This window comes from Mesocricetus auratus, unplaced genomic scaffold (genome assembly GCF_017639785.1).
Source record: "Mesocricetus auratus isolate SY011 unplaced genomic scaffold, BCM_Maur_2.0 Super-Scaffold_100015, whole genome shotgun sequence".
NCBI lineage: Eukaryota > Metazoa > Chordata > Mammalia > Rodentia > Cricetidae > Mesocricetus > Mesocricetus auratus.
The window spans coordinates 33171987-33191793 of record NW_024429198.1 but is presented as its reverse complement, the minus strand read 5'-3'; the positions used below and the strand labels follow the sequence as shown (position 1 = coordinate 33191793).

General features: G+C 46.3%; 1 protein-coding gene across 6 annotated transcripts in view; it reads left to right on the top strand.

Moving 5' to 3' along the window:
* The window catches only part of Kcng2 (potassium voltage-gated channel modifier subfamily G member 2), a 73456-nt gene that overhangs the window by 1784 nt on the left and 51865 nt on the right, over positions 1-19807 (top strand). The window lies entirely within an intron of this gene.

The window sequence follows — 19807 nt, the reverse complement described above, 5'->3', positions numbered from 1 at the left end:
TTTTGTCCCTCCTTTGCCCTTGGCTAAAAAAGGCCAGGCCAGCATTTGGAGCAATGGTATGCTGTGAATAATGGATTTTGATCCAGTCTGGAACTCTGGAGTGATTAAGTAGTGGCTCACGCTGTGGCCCTGCCCTCGGGTTAGTTAAGTAAATCCCTCCCTGATAGGAATTTGCCTTCAGCAAGTGCTTTTCATTTGACATTTCCTCCACAGATGTCAGAGGGAATCCACAAGCCCCAAAGGCAAGAGACTGGCTTCTCTTCCCTCTTGGATTGGGAAGGACTTCCACCGGCCTCTGGCTGGCTGGTGCAGGTTGTCAGTGGAATTGCTGTGTTCCCTTCCACTGTGAATCCCAAGGGTGTTCAGGCACAGCTAGGGGTGAAACCCACTTGCCTGGAGGTCCCTGCTCCGTGAAGTCTACACAGACACAGGCGCACTCGGTGCTGTACACAGGGGGCTTGTTTCTGGGTCTTTTGGGGAGACTGATGACAGCTTTCCAAGGCCAGTGCCAGTTCATAGATTCCATTTTGAGTTTTCCCCCCTTGCCTTGAGGTTGCCATGATTAAAACAAAACAAAGCCAAGTTGTGTGTTTGTGGCAGCAAGGGGGAGCAAGGAGTGAGTTCCTAGCTGACACAGAATGGAGCTGTGTGGTTTTCCTCTCCCAGCGCCTAGCAGAGCCATGCGTGGGCCAGATGCTCAGAAAATGTGTGCTGGTTGATTAATTGTTTGAGTTATAATTAAGAGTTTCTACCTAGTGTATGGCTGGGAGCGGCATTATCATAATTACAGGTGTGCGTGCGGTAATTAGTAGGTCCTCTAAAACACAAAGGTTGATAGGAAATGATAAAATGTTGGGGTTTGCCCCAGCGAGTTCAGGTCCTAAGCTTCTCTGAATTGGAGGAGGATGACTTGAGGCAGATATAACAAGGGTTGGGGTCCTCTTTCCCCCTAGTCGTCGGCTGGTCTTCTGGAAGAAGTGTGCCTCACCAGGTACCCAGAGGGCAGGGTAAGCCACAGCGTGTCTGGGGTAGAGGGTGCTGTGGACTCGTGCAGATATGTGGGGGCAGGCTGGAGGGGAGCAGATGTGTGGCACTGAGTGTGTGAGTGCTGAAGGCCAGCAGATCTGAATGACGCGGCTGGCCTCTGGCCACAGTGGTGGCACTTTGGGGCTGAAGATCTGGGTGCCTGCCCGCTGATGGTCATTGGCACAGAGGCATTCAGAGCTGACGCTATCCAGGGACACTCTAAAGGGTGGGGGCTCAAGGAGCTCTCCAGTTCTAGAGGGGGGTATCTGACCAAACAGACGGCCCTCACATGGCCACCGGTCCCCACCCATGAGGAGAGGTAACCATGTGGCCAGGGGCTGGTTCACTGAAACCTCCACAGTGGCTGACTGGCAGCTACTGAACCCCAGCTGGCTTGCACCCCCCTCCCCCACCAATAGGCTGAGTCAAAACTGCCATTCACAGGGGTCACATCTTCACCTTCCAGAACATAAGGGTACTTAGGATCCCTTTCTGTGGCAAACACACCTACCTCATCAGCCTCTCAAGTCCAGCAAATTCTTTAAGCGGAATTCCAACAGCTTCTTTCCCAGTCAGGCCCGGGACAGAGCTAGTCCTTTACCACCCAGGTACCACCCACAGGCTCAAAGGTCTCCTCTGAGTTGGAAGAGCTTTGACTGCTGCAGATACAATGAGGCTTGAGGGTCCCCTCTCCCCCTTTTCTAAACAGCTTGGAAGAAGACGAGAGTAGCAGCCATTATCCAACCAATGGTCATAGTCCTCTGAGGTACAGCAGACATGGGTCTGTGTGTCCGTGGGTTGGGGCAGTTCGCAGGGTTCAGGTAGAATTCAGCCCCTGAATCAGGTAAGAGGCTACACCCAACGACATTGCTGCTCTCTCGCTTCAGGGAGATTTGCCCACACAGTAAAACACAAACCACATCCCATTAGAAATACCCAACACTTTATTTTGATTGTGAGTTCAGAAAAAGACTAATTGAAATGCAAATGCAGTGCAGACAGCCTTGCTTTCTTCCCTCCCCTTAGAGAGGGGACCTGCAGAGTAACAGGCACACAAGCAAAGGCAGAGGCGGGCTCCGGTGCCTCTAGGACCTTGGCACTGTTATCTCTCCGTCACTCTCCTTGATGAGCCACCTCTTAGCTGAGCCTTTCTCTAAGCACCCCATTTCCAGTTTCTTCCACCAAGGCAGCTCCCCAAGATCTGGCTCCAGTGAGGAAGGCAGGGTGCAGGCCACAGTCTAAGAACTTGATGATTGTCCTGGATATTCCCAACCTCCTTAGACATTTAAATAGTGGCGTTTAGATGTTAGACTAGACCTGAGTGGTGCCTTGAAATCAAACACGACAAGTCAGATCCCCCCCCCCACACACACACACTGCTAAGCCTCCAAACCCTCTGGCTGATGTGACTACGGGGGCAGTTTTAGCTGAATTCCATCCCTAAGAGGCAGATTTATTTTTGTCAAGGCTTGGCTGTGGTGCGAAGGGCTGTGGGATCCATTTGTGCCTGACTCTGGGCTCCACTCTCCCTGCGGCTTCTTAGCTCCGGAAACTTGCTCCAACTAGTGGGCTTCTTGGGGTTCTGTACCCCACTGCGCTATTGCGTATCTTTCTACCTCCCGAGTTAAGAGGGAGCTGAGGGTCCTTCAGACAGCCTGGAATGCGTACTACTTGGCGGTTCCATATTAGGTCCTGCCCCAGGAGGGAGTGGGAGTCTAGTTTGGTAGTGAAGGTGTGGCCTGGGGAAGTAGATTCTGAATATGGATCCTAAGCAAATCTGTGTGTGTGTGTGTGTGTGTGTGTGTGCACGCGTGCGTGCGTGCGTGCGCACACAGACCTAAGTGTGCCAGAGCACAGGTGTGGAGGTCAGAGAACCATCTCAGCTATCAGTCCTTACCTGACCCTTGTGTGAGACAGGGTCCCCTTGTTGTACGCCACCGGCACTTGATCCTCCAGGGGTTCTCCGGCTTCCTATCTCAAAGACAAGGCTCTTCATATGTCACCCTGGCTTATTACACAGGAAGCTTGTGTAATACCCTTACCATGTGATATGTCAGCGTTTTTTTATCTCTTTACACCTTCACTGTGTGTGGCTTGTTGTGAAAGTCATCATGGTCCCTCTGCAGTGCTCCTCAGGGGAAGTATTAGCAAGACCAAGGGACACTTGCCTCTGACAGCTCCCCATAGATAGCACTGGTCATGGTATCCACCTTTGTTGACAGAGACAAGCTTCTGTCTCCAATTTGATGTCACTGAACTTGGTGCCCTTGGGGGACTCTTTTCATCCATCACCTGCCCTCCCTGCCATCTGTTTTCCTGTGATGACCTTGATGTCTCTTTGTCCCAGTTCTGCCACAAGCTTCTCCGTCCCCAGATCATTTTTGCGCCCAACATGGCTATCCACACGCTTCCCATCCTTCAGTACCGTAGCAGACACTGGTGCTTGGTGGCTTCACCACAGCACTGCCACGTGTGTACCAGGTGACCAAAGTAAGATGCGGGAGCCGATGCACCTAGGCATTTGCCGTGAGCTGGACCCTGTGCTGGGATCTGTGTGTGTGTGAGTTAGGGAAATCCTCAGCGGCCAGAACCTAAGCCTTTGTTGTACAAATAAAGAAATGCACACGAGTGCATATTCACACATGTGCACACATGCACACACTCCCAAACACATGCCCGATGGGTGAAGCACACTAACAGGCAGTGGATGGGGGATGATGGGAGCGCCTGGGGGGGGCGGGGCATGAGCTAGCCTGAGCTGCTAGTTCACCAGCTTCTCTCCAGGTTAGTTCAATAACAGAATACAGCAAGGCGTTAATCCTCTTTTATAGGAATGGCTATAACAAGATATCTGAGGTAGGCCACTTTATAAACACTGGATGATTTTATTTTGGCTCACTGTTCCAGAGGGATACAGTCTATCACAGTGATGGAAGACACAGCAGGGAGGGAGAGAAAGGTGGCAAGGTCAGGATGCTGGCTGTTCATGGTGTAGCCATACTCAGGAAGCAGAGTACAAACAGGAGGTAGGGCCAGGATATGAAGTCTGAAAGCCCACCCCCAGTCACTCACTCCAGCAAGGCTCCATCTTCTAAGGTTCCACTGTTTTCTTTCTCCAAAGCACCAGTAAGCCTATGGGGGGAGCATTACTCAATTTCACATTCAAATTTCCATGTTTCCTCTCCTGTGAGTCCACCAGGATCCAATCACAGTTCTACCCTGATGACTCTGTCTAATCCGATTGCCTCTCAAAGATTCCGCCCTAACCACGCGGTGGGATTAATTGTTCATCTCCTTAATACATTAGCATTTGGGGGCCTGAACTCCTGAATGAGTTCAACTACATTCAAAACAGTAGAGGTTGCCAGGCGTGGTGGCCAACGCCTTTAAGTCCAGCACAGGAAAGCAGAGGCAGGCAGATCTCTGTGAGTTCGAGGTCAGCTTGGTCTACAAAGTAAGTTCCAGGATAGCCAGGGCTATTAGAACGAGAAAACCTGTCCTGAAAAGCAAAACAAAACAAAAGCAAAAAATAACAGAGATGAAGTCATGAATCTCCATAGTTGCCACAGCCTGGCAGGTGCCTGCACCCTATGTCTTCACAGTAGTTCAGGCAACCCTTGAATAACTTTCCCTCCTGCTTGATGTTTCTTGTTCAAAGCTGATAAGAGCCTGTGGTAGTTTGAATGTAACTGGTCCCCAAAATCTCACAGGGAGTGGGACTGTTAGGAAGTGTAGCTTTGTTAGGGTCAGTATGGCCTTGTTGGAGGAAGCGTGTGGGGTTGGACTTTGTGTCTCAGACCACTTCCTGTCCCCTGCAGGTTAAGATGTAAGACTATTAGCTCCTTCTCCAGTACCATGCCTGCCTGCACACCATCATGTCCAACCATGATGATAATGGACTGAACCTCTGAACTGTAAGCCACCCCAATTAAATGCTTTTTCTTCACAAGGGTTGCCATGGTCATGGTGTCTCTTCACAGCTATAGACACCCTAACTAAGACAGAGCCATTCTGCCCGTGAAACTCACACTGTGTTCCTGGGCAGTGCTATTGCATCTCTGGGCAATGGGGGGGCAGGAGGTGGGGAGGCCTGTAGTATTCACTGTGTATTAGCAAGGGTGAACTCATGAGTCTTTGAGGCCTGGGCATGACCTTTCTATCTTCTGTGTCCCATTAAGGGGATAATTTTGGGACCCTCAGACACTCATATGCTTCTAGCCAGGCCTTGAGAGGAATGTGTACTGGTGAGAGGCCCTCTCTTCCCTCAAGTTGATGCATGCATGAATGTGGACTGTGTGTATGATCACTTGTGGGTGGAATGTGTGTGTGATCACTTGTGTGTGTATGTGTGTACATATCATATTGTGTGTGTGAGGGGATATGAGCAGTTTAATTGTGGGTGGAATTCGTGTATGATCACTTGTGTGTGTGTGATCACGTGTGTGAGTTCACATTGTGTGTGTAAGGGGCTATGAACATGTTAATTGTAGGTGGGGGAGTGAAGGTCAGAACATGACATCAAGTGTCTTCCTCTATTGTATTTTATTTATTCTTTTATTTAGGTTAGAAACAATCTTGTTTCACATGTCAATCCCAGCTCCATCTCCGTCCTCTTCTCCCCCACCCTCCCCACCAGGTCCCCCAGTCCTCCACCCAATCTCCACTCTGATCACCAAGGGGGGTGAGGCACTCCATGGTGGATCTCTAGTAACTGTCATTTCATCCAGGGCAGGGCCTAGGCTCTCCCCCAAGAGAGCACTCAAAGTCTATTTGTATGCCAGGGATAAATGCTACCCAAGGCCCCATAGATTACCTAGGCCTCCTCACTGACACCCACATTCAGGGAGTCTGGGTCAGTCCCATGCTTTCCATACAGCCATTAATCTGGGGTCCAAGAGCTCCCCCTTGTTCAGGTCAACTGTTTCTGTGGGTTAAACCAGTCCACTCTTAACTCCTTTGCCCATCAGTTCTCTCTTTCTGACACTGGATTCTAGTTCAGTTCAGTGTTTGTCTGTGGGTTTCTGCCTCTGCTTTCATCAGTCACTGGATGGCTAGATGAAGGTTCTGTTTCCTAGACTCTTTGGCAGTGGGATTGTATGCTGGCACTTCCCTGATTCATGTCTAAAATCCATAAGTGAGTGAGTACATACCATGTTTCTTTTTTTGTGACTGGGTTACCTCACTCAGTATGGTTTCTTCTAGTGCCATCCATTTGCCTGCAAATTTCAAGATTCCATTGTTTTTTCCCGCTGAATAGTACTCCATTGTGTAAATGTACCATATTTTCTCTATCCAGTCTTCAGTTGAGGGGCATCTAGGTTGCTTCCAGGTTCTGGCTATTACAAATAATGCTGCTATGAACATAGTGGAACAGACATCCTTGTTGTATGAATGTGCATCTTTTGGGTATATGCCTAAGAGTGGGTCTTGTGGTAGACTGAGTGCCATGTTCCTGAGGAATCTCCATTCTAATTTCCAAAGTGGCTGTACGAGTTGGCACTCCCACCAGCAGTGTAGGAGTGTTCCCCTCTCTCCACATCCTCTTCAGCATAAACTGTCATTGGTGTTTTTGATTTTAGCCATTCTGACAGGAGTGAGATGGTATCTCAGAGTTGTTTTGATTTGCATTTCTCGGATGGCTAAGGATGTTGAGCACTTTCTCAAGTGTCTCTCAGCCATTTTAGTCTCCTCTATTGAAAATTCTCTATTTAGTTCTGCAGCCCACTTTTTAATTGGATCCTTTGGTGTTTTGGAGACTTGTTTCTTGAGTTCTTTGTAAATTTTGGAGATCAGCCCTCTGCCAGATGTGGGGTTAGTGAATATCTTTTCCCAATCTGTGGGGGCCTTTTTGTCTTGCTGACTGTGTCCTTTGCCTTACAGAAGCTTCTCAGTTTCAGGAGGTCCCATTTATTAATTGTTGATCTCAGTGTCTGTGCTACTGAAGTTATGTTCAGGAAGCTGTCTCCTGTACCAATTCGTTCAAGGGTGCCTCCCACTTTCTCTTCTGACAGGTTCAGTGTGGCTGGATTTATGTTGAGGTCTTTGATCCATTTGGATTTAAGTTTTGTACATGGTGATAGACATGGATCTATCTGCAGTCTTCTACATGCCAGCATCCAGTTATGCCAGCACCATTTGTTGAAGATGCTTTCTTTTTTCCATTGTATATTTTTAGCTTCTTTGTCGAAAATCAGATGTTCCATACATGTATGGGTTATTATCAGGGTGTTCAAGTAGACTCCATTGGTCTACCTGTCTATTTTTGTGCCAATACCAAACTGTTTTCAGGACTACAGCTCTATAATAGAGCTTGAAGTCAGGGATGGTGATGCCTCCAGATGTTGCTTTGTTGAATAAGGTTGTTTTGGCTAACCTGGGTCTTTTAGTTTTCCATACAAAGAATTTTTTTGGCTAGACTTATTGTTCTGTCTGTCCCCTCCTTCCAGTCAGTGTTAGGGCTACAGGCACACTCCCTGGTTTTCTGTGGGAGCTGGGGACTCAAACTCTGCTTGTGCAGCAAACACATTATTCACTGCGTCATCCTTCAGCTCCGTGATGCTTTTAGGAGAAGTGTGATAGGGTTTGTCTTTGCTCGGAGGGAGCTGAAGAATGCTGGCTGCTTCTTCCTCTGAGCATTAGTAGTGTCATCTTTCTAGTCTGTCTCACAGGAACAGCTTTTAGACTGTGTAATGAGTTTCTGCAGCCTGACACAGAGACCAGGTAGACACATCTTTGCTGACAAATTAATATGGAAGGAAATGTGCCCCTTTCTTCCTTTTCAGCTCAGTTTTCAACAGTGTGCCTCAGCTCAGTGCTAGAACAACAAAATTAATAAGTGAAACATTTCTACTGTTTGTTTTCTTCCCACTCATCCTCAAGTACCCGGGATCTGTCCCGTGCCTTGCAGCTCCATCAAGGATGGAGAGCCTCCTCTGTGGTTGTGTAGAAATGTTGAGTAAAGTCTGAAACCTCTGCCCTCAATCTCAGGCCCTCAGAACTGGAGAGGTCTTGGGGGTTAGGTCTCCCATCCAGGTTGGTCCAAGGTCAGCTGTGGAATATTTGCACACTCAACACTCAGAAATGACTTGTGATTCCGTACATCATTGTAACGAGATGCCATCGGATCCTGAGGATGGGATATTTATCTATAGAAGAGAAACTGGTGTTATTGAGAGGTGTCCCGAGCCAACATGTTCTAAGTGAATGCCAGCCCTTTCCTGACTCCGGTCCTCAGGGCTACTTAAAATACCATTTCAAATACTGGAAGAGTCACTGGGCTCATCTAGTCCAGAATTTATCCAGATGCACAGTTGCTATGAGTTTCCAGAAGTTTCCTTCATGAAAGCTCAGACTCTTCACCAGGTCCTTGCCTCCTGCATGCTGCCTGCAACAGCCACAGCATATTCCTGTGACTCGGCTTGGAGCAGAGAAGCCTGTTACTCTCTGAAGGGCTGGAGGAAGGACAGCTTTCTGCCTGGATCAGGGGAGGAGCTCTCAGAAGTTTTGTTAGAGCCCTGATCTCATATGGGAAGTTTTTTTTGTCTATCTGAGGGGGAGTCTGTGTTTAGCTTTGTTAGCATATGATAAGTGTACCAAATGGGTCTTATTGTGACATTAGCATACATGCGCAATGCAATTTAGTCATAGTCACGGCTCCCGTTTACCTCCTCTTGTACCTCCTCATCCAGTCCCTTTCCTCTTACCAAATAGCCCTCTTTCTCCTTTCATGTCTTTATTTAAATCTATCACAATCTGAGTTTTTTTTAAATAGGAACTTAGAAATAGTCTAAGAGATAAAAGACAGAGCAAAGGGGACAAAGGGAATCTTTTAAAAAATACTTGAAAAAGAGGGAGGGCTGACACAGGACAGGGCAAGAGGATCAGGAGTTCAAGGCCACCCTTGGCTGAGTAGTGAGTTTAAGGCTAGTCTGAATTATATGATGCCTCAAAACAAAAGCAGGAGGAAAAGTAGATTTGACCTGTGTAACCATGACAAGAGCATCAACACTCACATTATTTTATTATGTGGTCCTAGACAGAAATAGTAATTAAAAAGGCAGGAAAGGGATGCCTACAGACCTCGCAACTCAATTACAGACCCAAGCCTACAGAAACAAGAAGAGTAGAAAGACAACAGCTCAACATCAAAATAACACATTTAAAATAATATCTTATTAATTCTTTGAGAATTTCACACAATGTATTTTGATCATACTCACTGCCCTACTCCTCCCCCTAACTCCTCCAGGACCCACTCTACTTCCCCATTCTCCCAAACTTTGTACCCTCTTTTGTTTTCATTTTAAATCGCCTATTGACTCCAATTTGTGTTGTCCACATACCCCTGGGTGTTGGGCTATCTGCTGGAGTGTGGTCAACTTGCCAAGAACTGTACATTAAAGTAAACTACCTCTCTCTTCTCAAAGCGATCAACTATCCATAGCTGCTAAGCTAGGAGTGAAGGCTCATGAATCTCTTCCCACTCCATGCTAGAACGCTGATTGTCTTGGTCTTGTGCAAGCAATCGTGGCTACTGGGCTCTTGAGTTCAGTAATCCTGTCATGTTCAGAAGATGCTGATTGACTGTCATCAGCCCCCTCTTCTATGTTCCCCAAGCCATGCAGAGGATGTGTGATATAAATGATGCTCCATTTGTAGTTGAGCTCTCCACAGACCCTTCTCTGAGCTTTGACCAGTCATAAGTGTCCATGTTAGCCACCTTCAGCCGCACAATGAAACTTCTCTGCCGAGTTCTGAGATCTGCACTAATATAAGAGTAGAGCTATAGGGGTTTACAGGACACTTCTTTCCTATGTCAATTTATCAGAATAATAGTAGTTGGCTTACCCCTGGAATCTCTGGGATCCTCAACTGTGGATTCTTGACCAGACGGATAATGCCAGGCATATGTTTCCTCTTGTGGAGCCCGCCTTAGATCCAGTTAACAAGCTGTTGGTTATCCTGAAGACATTTGTGCCACTGTTGTTACCCACTGGCATAGCTTGCCACATTAGTCCTTATTGCAGTCCACAGCTGAGTGACACTGCTGATGACTTTCCCACCACTGCAGCCTACACATAGCACCTTCCAGTGCTATGCAAGCTAGTCAGTAGAGAACATGCTTCTAGGCCAGTAAGAACTGGATTTTTCCATGTCTTATGACGACTGTGTTTGGTATCTTCAGCAATATTGTGAAAATGGCTATCCTTGTAAAAAGCAATCCATAGATTAAAATGCAATTTCCATCAACATTTCAATGCAATTCTTCATAGATTTTATTTTATTTTATTTTTATTTTATGTTTCGAGATAGTGTTTGCTCTGCATCGTTTTGAGGCTGTCAATCGAACCAGCATGCACTCAGAGCTCTGCCTTCCATCAACATTTCGAATGCTGAGATTAAAGGCGTTCACCAGAACCGTCTGGTTAATCTTAAAGTTTATATGGAAACACAAACAAGCCTAGGTAGCAAAAAAAATCCTGAACAATAAAAATACAGCTGAAGGTATTGCCATGTCTAATTTCAAGTTATAGTACAAAGCCATAGGAATAAAAACATCATAGTACTTGCACAAAATAGAACGCTGGTCAATGGAATCCAATTGCAGAGTCAGTTATAAGTACATGCAGCCTACTTGAGTTACATTGAACAAAAGGCAGAATCTTTATCAAATGGTGTTGGGGAAACTGGGTAACTACTTGTAGAAGAATAAAATGTCTCTCATGTTGCACACAATCAATTCCAAATGGATCGGAGATCTCAGAGTTAGACCCAGAACTCAGAGACTTCTAGAAGGAAGAGGAAGGAGTGTCTGTCAGCAAATAGGCTTAGTAGGGACTTTCTGGACAGGACTCTGATTGCCCAGGAAATAAGACATCAATCAACATCTGTAAGTTCATTACATTACAAAGTTTTGTACTGTAAGCAATGTTGTTAATCAGCTGAAGAGGCAGACTAAGGACTGAAGAGAAAACCTTTGATAGCTGAACACCTGAGTGAGGATTAACGCCTACAATACACAGGAAACTCAAACATTAAACACCAAGAAAACAAGCAACTCCATTAAAAAGGAGAGTACTGAACTGAACAGAAAGTCCTCAAAAGAAGAAATACAAATGCTTAAAAATTGTTTTAAAAAGTGTTTGTCATCCGTAGTCACTGGGGGGAATGGAAATTACTTTAAGATTTCCTATTACCATAGTTAGAATGGCTATTACAAAAGCTAAAGACAGTAAATTCTGGTGAGGATGTGGGTAACAGTGAGCCCTTGTGCAAGCTGGTGGGAGTGCAAATTGGTGTGGACACTGTGGAAAACAGCCTGACAGTTCCTCAGGAAACTATAAACAGGTGTGATCAGGAATCGACGCGATGGGGAAACAAGTATTTTTATTAACAGGGGGAAGCGCTTACACACAAGCTGGGAAGATGAGAAGCGTGGCCGGCCTCCAAGAGAGAGGGCTTTTGCTTTCTCTTCCCCTTATGTCCTCACCTGTCCCCCGTACCCCGTCCACGCCCCTTTGGGGGCGTGGACAGTATTGTGGGCTCACCCACACACAAGTGTACATATGACCCAACTATAACACTATAGCGCAGTCAGAGGACTCTTACTTCCTACCACTGAGACACATGCTCACCCATGCTCATAGACGCTCTATTCCTAATAGCTAGCACACAAGGAAACACCTTAGGTAGCCACCAACTGATGAGCGAATGATGATATGATGGTACCTATATGCAATGGGATTTTATTCAGCTGTTAAAAAAATCACGTAAATGTACAAAACTGGAAAATAGACTGACTGAGGTGACACAGACACAGGATGACAAATAATGCCTATTTTTAAATTGTTTAAACATTATGCACAATTTTAAACAATTGCCAGTCACAGAAAGGAGTCAAAGGAATTATTGTTTTACAGCGGTCTAACAAGGTAGCCCGGATGTCCTCAAAATAACTATATTCTTGCCTCATCCTCCTGAGCTTACAGGCATGACCTACTGTGCCTGGCTTCACAGGAAAATCTTAAAATACATATAACTAAATGAAAATTAAAATACAACAAATTAAAATGTTTGCAACAGAAGCAGAGCACTTGGGAAATTTAACCTCGCCAATTGCTTACGGAAGAAGTAGAAAAGGGTTAGTCAGTGATTTATGTCCAGATTTGAACCAGGTCCTTTAAGATTCCTGGAAAAGAAACGCCCAGGAAATTTTCAGTGGAGAATTCTACCAAACATCAGGAGAAGAGGGAACTTTCCCTAACTCACTTGGTGAAGTTAGAGTTACCTGGTGGCAGACAGCATAGAAAAAGCAAACTGGCCGGGTGGTGGTGACGCACGTCTTTAATCCCAGCACTCGGGAGGCAGAGGCAGGCGGATCTCTGTGAGTTCGAGGCTGGGCTGGACCGACAGCCTCCAAAACAATACAGAGAAACCCTGTCTCGTAAAAACCAAAAAAAAAAAAAAAAAAAAAAAAAAAAAAGAAAAAGAAAAAGCAAACTGTAGATAAATACCCTCCATGAGTGCTGTCTTAGTTTGGGTTTTATTCTTGTGAAGAGACACCATGACCACAGTAACTCTTATAAGGAAAATGTTTAACTGGGGTGGCTCCCTTACAGGTTCAGAGGTTCAGTCCATTATCATCATGGCGGGGAGCATGGTGGATCGCAGGCAGACATGGTGCTGGAGCTGAGGGTCCTACATCTTGCAGGCAATGGGAAGTCGACTGAATGTCACACCGAGGGAAGCTTGAGCAAAAGGAACCCCCACAGTGACACACTTCCTCCAGCAAAGCCACACCTCCTAATAGTGCCACTCCCTTTGGACGCCATTTTCTTTCAAACCACCACATTCTACTCCAAAACTGTAGCCATATTATAAGTCTCCATACTTTATCACAGTCTCAACAATATTTTAAAATCCAAAGTCTCTTCTGAGATTCATGCCATCTCTTCACTGTAATCCCCTGTAAAATCAAAATCAAAAAGCATACCACATACTTTGAACATATAATGACACAGAATATACATTATCATTCTAAAACAAAAGGAAGAAAGCATAGTGAGAAAATAATGGATCAAAGAAAGACCAGAAACCAGGTGGGCAAACTCCAGAATCCGCATCTCCATGTCTGATGTCAAAATGCTCTCTACTTCTCCAACTCCTTTCAGCTCTGTTGACTGCAACACTCTCTCTTGGGCTGGCTCCACTCCCTGTTAGCAGCTCTCCTTGGCAGGTATCCCACGACTCTGGCATCTTTAACATCTTGGATTCTCCAAAGAAATCCAGACTTCGATTTCACAGCTTCATGCAATGGCTTCTCTACTAGGCCTCCATTCAGGGACACCCCTGACACATGCCTGGGCCCTAGCTGCTTTCTTCAGGCATGGAGGAAAATTCCATAACCCATTTCTTGTATCCTTAACTCTAAAGCCAGAACCATGTGGCTGGCGCTGTCAAGTTTGCTATATGCTGGGGCTGGAACATAGCCCCTCATTCAATTACATCTTCAGCAGCTTTCTGTCTTTTACTGCCTAAGCCTGGCTATTCTGAAACTCGCTCTGTAGACCAGGCTGGCCTCAGACACAAGAGATCTGCCAGCCTCTACCTTCCCAGTGCTGGGATTGAAAGGTGTGCACCACTATACCCCCAGCTGTAAACTTTCCTTTCCTTTTCATAAACTGGAAATTTAGCTGGGTGGGATCTCATCCTGAGGTCACCACTCCCTTTATTCCATTTCTTAATCTGTTTATCTCCTTGAACTCTGGATTTAGCTCCATTCCACTTCCTGGCACTCATTTTCTCCTCAAAATTTACTTTCTGTAATTCACCCTGCTCAACTTGCTCCTTTTCATTATAAATTTTCATTAGACTTATCACTAATATTCACACAATATACTAGGCTGTTTTGAGGTTTCCTCTGCCAATGGAATTAATCCAAAACTCTTCACTTTAACCTCAGGCAGATTCTTTGGACAAGGGCAAAAGGCAGCCATATTCTTCACCAAAATATCCCAAGAAAGGTAGGCAACATTCTTCTCTCCTGAAACCTCTTGAGCAAACTCCTGACTGTTCAAATAACTCTCAGCACCTCTGTCTTCCATGCTCCTACTATTATGGTCCCCTAAGCAATGCTTAAAGCATTGCACTGCTTTCATAACCCAAAGTACCAAAGTCCAAACAAACACATGATCAGGCCTATCACAACAATACCCCAGTCCCTAGTACCAACTTCTACCTTATGTTTTTTATTGCTGTGAGGAGACTCCATGATCACAGCAACTCTTATAAAGGAAAACATTTAATTGGGATGGCTTACAGTTCAGTCCATTATCATCACGGTGTGACACGACCACATGCAGTCAGACATGGTGTTGGAGAAGTAACTGACAGTCCTACATCTTGCAGGTAACAGGAAGTGTTGTGTCACATGGGGCAGTATCTTGAGCATAGATGAGACCTCAAAGTCCATCCCCACAGTGACACACTTCTTCCAGCAAGGCCGTAACTCTTAATAGTACCACTCCCTTTGGGAGCCATTTTATTCCAAACCACCACAAGTTCAGATTCAAAATCTTCAAGAAAATATTAGAAAACTATTCTTTGAATATTGAACAAATATGATCAAAGTATATTGTATACACACACACACACATATATGAGAATGCCATAAAAAAACAAAAAGCATGAATCCTATCTTTTTAGGTGTCGGGTTAGGGAGCAGAATATTTTCAAAATTAAAGAGTTAAATTTTAAAATATACTAGAAAATTGATTTCAGCATTGTATAGTGTAGTTGAGCCAGGTGAAATTTAATTCAGGTATGCAAGGCTGATTGGCCTACATTTAAAGACCAGTTAATGTATTCTGCCACACCAGGAGGAAGCCAACAGCTAATGCAGGAGAGCATTTAACAAAATCCAGCATCTAGCCAGAATGAAAGTTCCTATAAATTTATTCATAGACCCTTTGCTTGAGAGAGCACAATAATGGTTGAAAATGAAGATCAAGCCGGGTGTTGGTGGCCCACGCCTTTAATCCCAGCACTCGGGAGGCAAAGGCAGGTGGATCTCTGTGAGTTCGAGGCCAGCCTGGTCTACAAAGTGAGCTCCAAGACAGCCTCTAAAACAATACAGAGAAACCCTGTCTCGAAAAACAAAAAAAAAACAAAAAACAAAAAAAAAAGAAAGAAAGAAAGAAAATGAAGACCGAAGGCTTTCTTTAGGATCCAGAAGAAGGCAATGATGTCCACTGCCACCATTGCTACTCAGTCGAGTCCTGGAAGCTAAGAAGAGCAGTGGGAGACATAATAGATATGCAGGTTATAGAAGAAGAGTTACCCCTCTGTTTGCAAATGACACGATTGTTCTGAGAAATGTACTCTCTAGCTATGTATTACCCCAAAATTCCCAGAACCAGTGAGTTCAGCAGGATTGCAGCATGTATAGTCAAAAGAGAACTCACACTTCTGTATGGAAACATTAGTCTTTACAAGTCTGGGCCAGGGATGTAGCTTTGTGATAGTGCACCTACAGGTCAGTCTTCAGCACTAGTGGATGATGGGCTGATAGAAGGCCATTGGCAATCATCCTACACCAAATTAAATAGGAGGCATATGTGACACAGTAGACACACAATCTGTACGCTGTAAATTAGAAGTGTTGATCAAGGATATTTGAGAAAGTCTGGGGATACAGGGCAGGGACATAGAACATGTTTAAGACCCCACGTACAATCACTGATACCACAGGAAAAGGGGAAAAGACTATGGTACAGGTGTTGGTTCCCAAACTGGAAGAGAGGTTTAACACAACTTGTGCCAGCATCCCCACCAGGTTTTCTGGAGGAAGTGTATATAGGCATATTGAACTTATTCTGAAGTCCCCAGGAAACACAGGCTCCAAAACAACCATAAGAATCCTACAAAGAACAACAGTGGCTTGAGCCATTCCGGCCATATTAAAATTTACTTTGTAGCTACCTTTATCTAGACAGTGGTATTGATAGTGTCCTGGAGGGACATTGATCCATAGATCAATGGAAAAGGACACAGAACCCCTATGTTATGCCCAGCTGAGTTTTGGGCTGTTCCAAAACCAATTCAATGGTGGGCCCTCTCAGTAAAAGATACTGGAGTGATTGATCATCTGTAAAGGGCTGGGCTGAATCACCCTAAGCCTACCAGGACTCTGAAACCTGGCCCACAGACTTCCATGTAAATGTAAAATGTAAGACTGGGAAAAAATCATTCTGATCTAAGGCAGGCAAAACATTCTTAGATTTGATACCAAGACTGTGGCCCTTAAGAGACAAACCTGATACTCGAGACCTTATCAGAATCAAAAACTACCCTACGAGACCACTTAACGGAATGGAAGGAAATTACAAAGTGGGAGGACATATTTGCAAGCCGTACATTCAGGAAAGAAAACAAGAATATGAAGAATCAATAATCTGTCAAGGAATTCCAATTAAAACTAGGCAAAATATAAGAACAGACACTAAAGAGGAAATCCAGCTGATAAATTGTCATGAAAACATATTCCGTGCCATTAATCTTTAGGGATGTGCAGATTAAACCACAGTGAGAGATCATGGCACATCTATCAAAATGGCTACGGTAAAAATTACTGGCAATACCAAATGTTGACAAAGAAGCAGGGATCCATTGCTCACACAGGCTGGTTCATGTCCTGTGGAAACCACGTGTGTGTGTGTGTGTGTGTGTGTGTGTGTGTGTGTGTGTGTGTGTGTGTGTGTGTGTGTGTGTGTGTGTGTATGTGTGTGTGTGTGTGTGTGTGTGTGTGTGTGTGTGTGTGTGAAGATAAACATCCCACTACCGTAGAGTGCTGTAATCACTGTCCTAAAGAAGTGGGAACAGGACCAACGTGATGGTTCAGTGGCTGAAGGCACTTCCTCTAATCATGGTGAACAGAGCTGGCACCCCAGGACCGCATGGGGAAGAAAAGAACGGATTCTCGGGCTGTTCCCTGACTCCCTCATGCATGCTGTGACATGTGCACGTGCGTGCATGCGTGCACGAGAACACACACGATTTTTAAAGTTTCCAAAGAGGGAACGCCCATGCAAAGGCTAGCCATAGATTTCCACAATGCCAAAATTGTCCGTTGCGGCCCCAAACAGGAAATGGCCGGAGGTCCTCAGAGAGGTGACAGTTTAAGCAGGGAGGGTCCCCTGTGGTGGAACACAGCTTTGAGGGAGAGTTATTGAGAGCAGTGAGGAGCAGATCCCCCGGTTTCCCGGCCTCCTGATTCCACTATCACAGCATCAGCTGAACTGCGGGTCTACACTGTGGCGATGTGCTGTGGGCTGTGGGTAGGCAAGGCTGTGGAGGGCGGTAGGAGCATGCTGATGGGTGACGCGCTGTACTCAGGACTGCCCTGTCTCCTCCTGAGGGTAACAATAGCCCACGGGCTTATAAGAGGAGGTCCTCGTGAGAACTGGCTGGCCCTCCCAGTGCTAAGTGTAGGGAATCTCAACATGGGAAGTATAATTTACAAAGTCTGTGTCCATGTATCATACACAGGCTTAGTGAAAGTTCTGCACAGATATAATTTACCTTAAAAGTGGCGTCCAGCAGGGAAGGGACTCGACTTGGGAGGGCAGAAAGTGGCCACACATGTGTTGCTCTACAAAGGCTGGGTGGGGGCAGGCAGGTGATGCCCAGGTCTTCTCTGTCTTCAGAAGAGCTCAGGCGTGGGGTCCAGATGCCGTTTGAGTATGGGCCCACTGCAGGCCAGGCACCATCCAAGGGGCACGTGATGATTCCTCCCAGCCCCCTCCTGCCTCCCCCTCCCCGTCCTCCAAGGATCCTCCTGGAGTGGCGCCTCACTTCATCGTTGGTTCTCCTTTCCTGTCGCCTGGAGATTATTAATTAAAATTCTTTCAGAATCAATTTTCTGAGCAAAGTTGGTGTGTGAATGAGGCATTTATGTAATTCCCTCTCACTGTTTTTCTTCCAGAAGTGGATAATGGGCTCGTTTCAAATTGAATTAAGAAATAATTAACACACGTGCAGAGTAGTCTCTCTGTCTCTGTCTGTCTGTGTGTGTGTGTGTGTGTGTGTGTGTGTGTGATGTTAAATTGTTCCTATAAAGGCTTGGTTGTGGGCCTGACCAGTGGGATATAAAGAAATGGTCCCTGTCATATAACCATGGGACCCTTTGAGAACCTAATTCATGTGAGCAGTGGGGGGATGGAGGGAGGGGAAGGGTGGCCAGGGTTTGACAGCAGCCCTGCTGGCATTTGGGCCTCTAGGATGGCAATGAGGACCCAGCCGCACCAGGTCATGCATTCAGAGTTAGATGATGTATCCCCAGCAGAGCAATTGCCTGGAGGCTTGCAGGGAGGTAGCTAGAAGGCATCCTTGTCACCTGGCTGTTCCAGCATGCGTCACCCACTGCAGCACAGTCCTCACCCACTCCTGTTGTGTTGTCACACAGTGATGGCACTCTGTTGTCACAACTCTCAGCAGACTGCCATGACTTGTCACAGGTTGTCTCTCTTGTTACAAATTGTGACACAGGGGTGCGCTGTTCCGTGCTGCCCCCAGACCACTCACACCCTGCTGAAGAATCACTGGCGACCATCCCACCTCCTCTGCGGCTCCCATACTCTTTGCCCTAGTTTTGACAACTGCCCTCTTTCTTCTGCCTTCTGAGGCTGGAACGAGGCCTCATCCCCCAGTCAACATCACCCCCAGGCTCCCCCCACCATGCTTAACCCAAGATCGTGTGTCTCAGTCCCAGCTATGAGTCTGTTAGGAGCAGTGCAGGCCAAGGTGGCTTCAGGTCATCACCAAGTAACCGTTTCCAGTTCTTTCCTGGGAGGCATGAGGCAACTGAAGCTGGCTTGGGAGAGGAGGGAGCCTGAGCACTCCCTGGACCTACGGCCTCCTGAACTCCCCCACCCCTGAGTTTACCAGTTCCTTCCCTAGGTCCCTGCTCATTTCCACCAGAACCAATTGTATGTCTCCCCCATTTTGGGGAGACCCCAGGTGGTCCCCTGAGCCACCATAGGATCAGCTCTTTAGAGAGGGTACAGTGGAGGCATGTTCCAGGAGGAGGCCCCTGTAAGGAAGCACCTGGCTCCCTCCTGGAAGGTGGGTAGCCTATGGTATCTGGTATGGTGGCCAGGAGAGTCTATGCTCTGGCCTTGATGGTCTGACCTGATTCAACTCAGACAACCTTCAGCTGTAAAAGCCTTGAGTGATGAGAGACACACAAGCTACAACTCCCATCCCCACAGGACACAGTATTTCTTCCAGAAAAAAAATGTGTTTTCTAGTCCTGAACATCTAAGCAACCCACACACAAATTACCCAAAGGCGTGGGCAGGAGTTCCACTGGGGCCCTAATTATACCGTACAGCACGGGGGAGTGTCAGGTGTCTCTGTGGTGAATGCTCCAGAGCCCATGAGGCAGAACTCAGCTCTGGCAATGGGCCTGGGCTTGAGCCTCTGTCCCACAACCTGTCCCCACCCCCAGAGAGCCTGATGCTGTTCGCCAGGCTGCCAGAATAGAGCTTCAGAGCCCAACCAGCAAAGACTGCAGCCTTAGAGCCTGCCTCTTCTGTGCTTCATAAAACTGTGTGTGTGTGTGTGTGAGAGAGAGAGAGAGAGAGAGAATGTATGTGTGTGTGAGAGAGAGTGTATGAGAGTGTATGTGTGTGAGAGTATATGAGAGAGAGTATATGTGAGAGTGTGTGTGAAAGAGAGAGTGTGTGTGTATGTGTGTGTGAGAGAGAGAATGTGTATGTGTGAG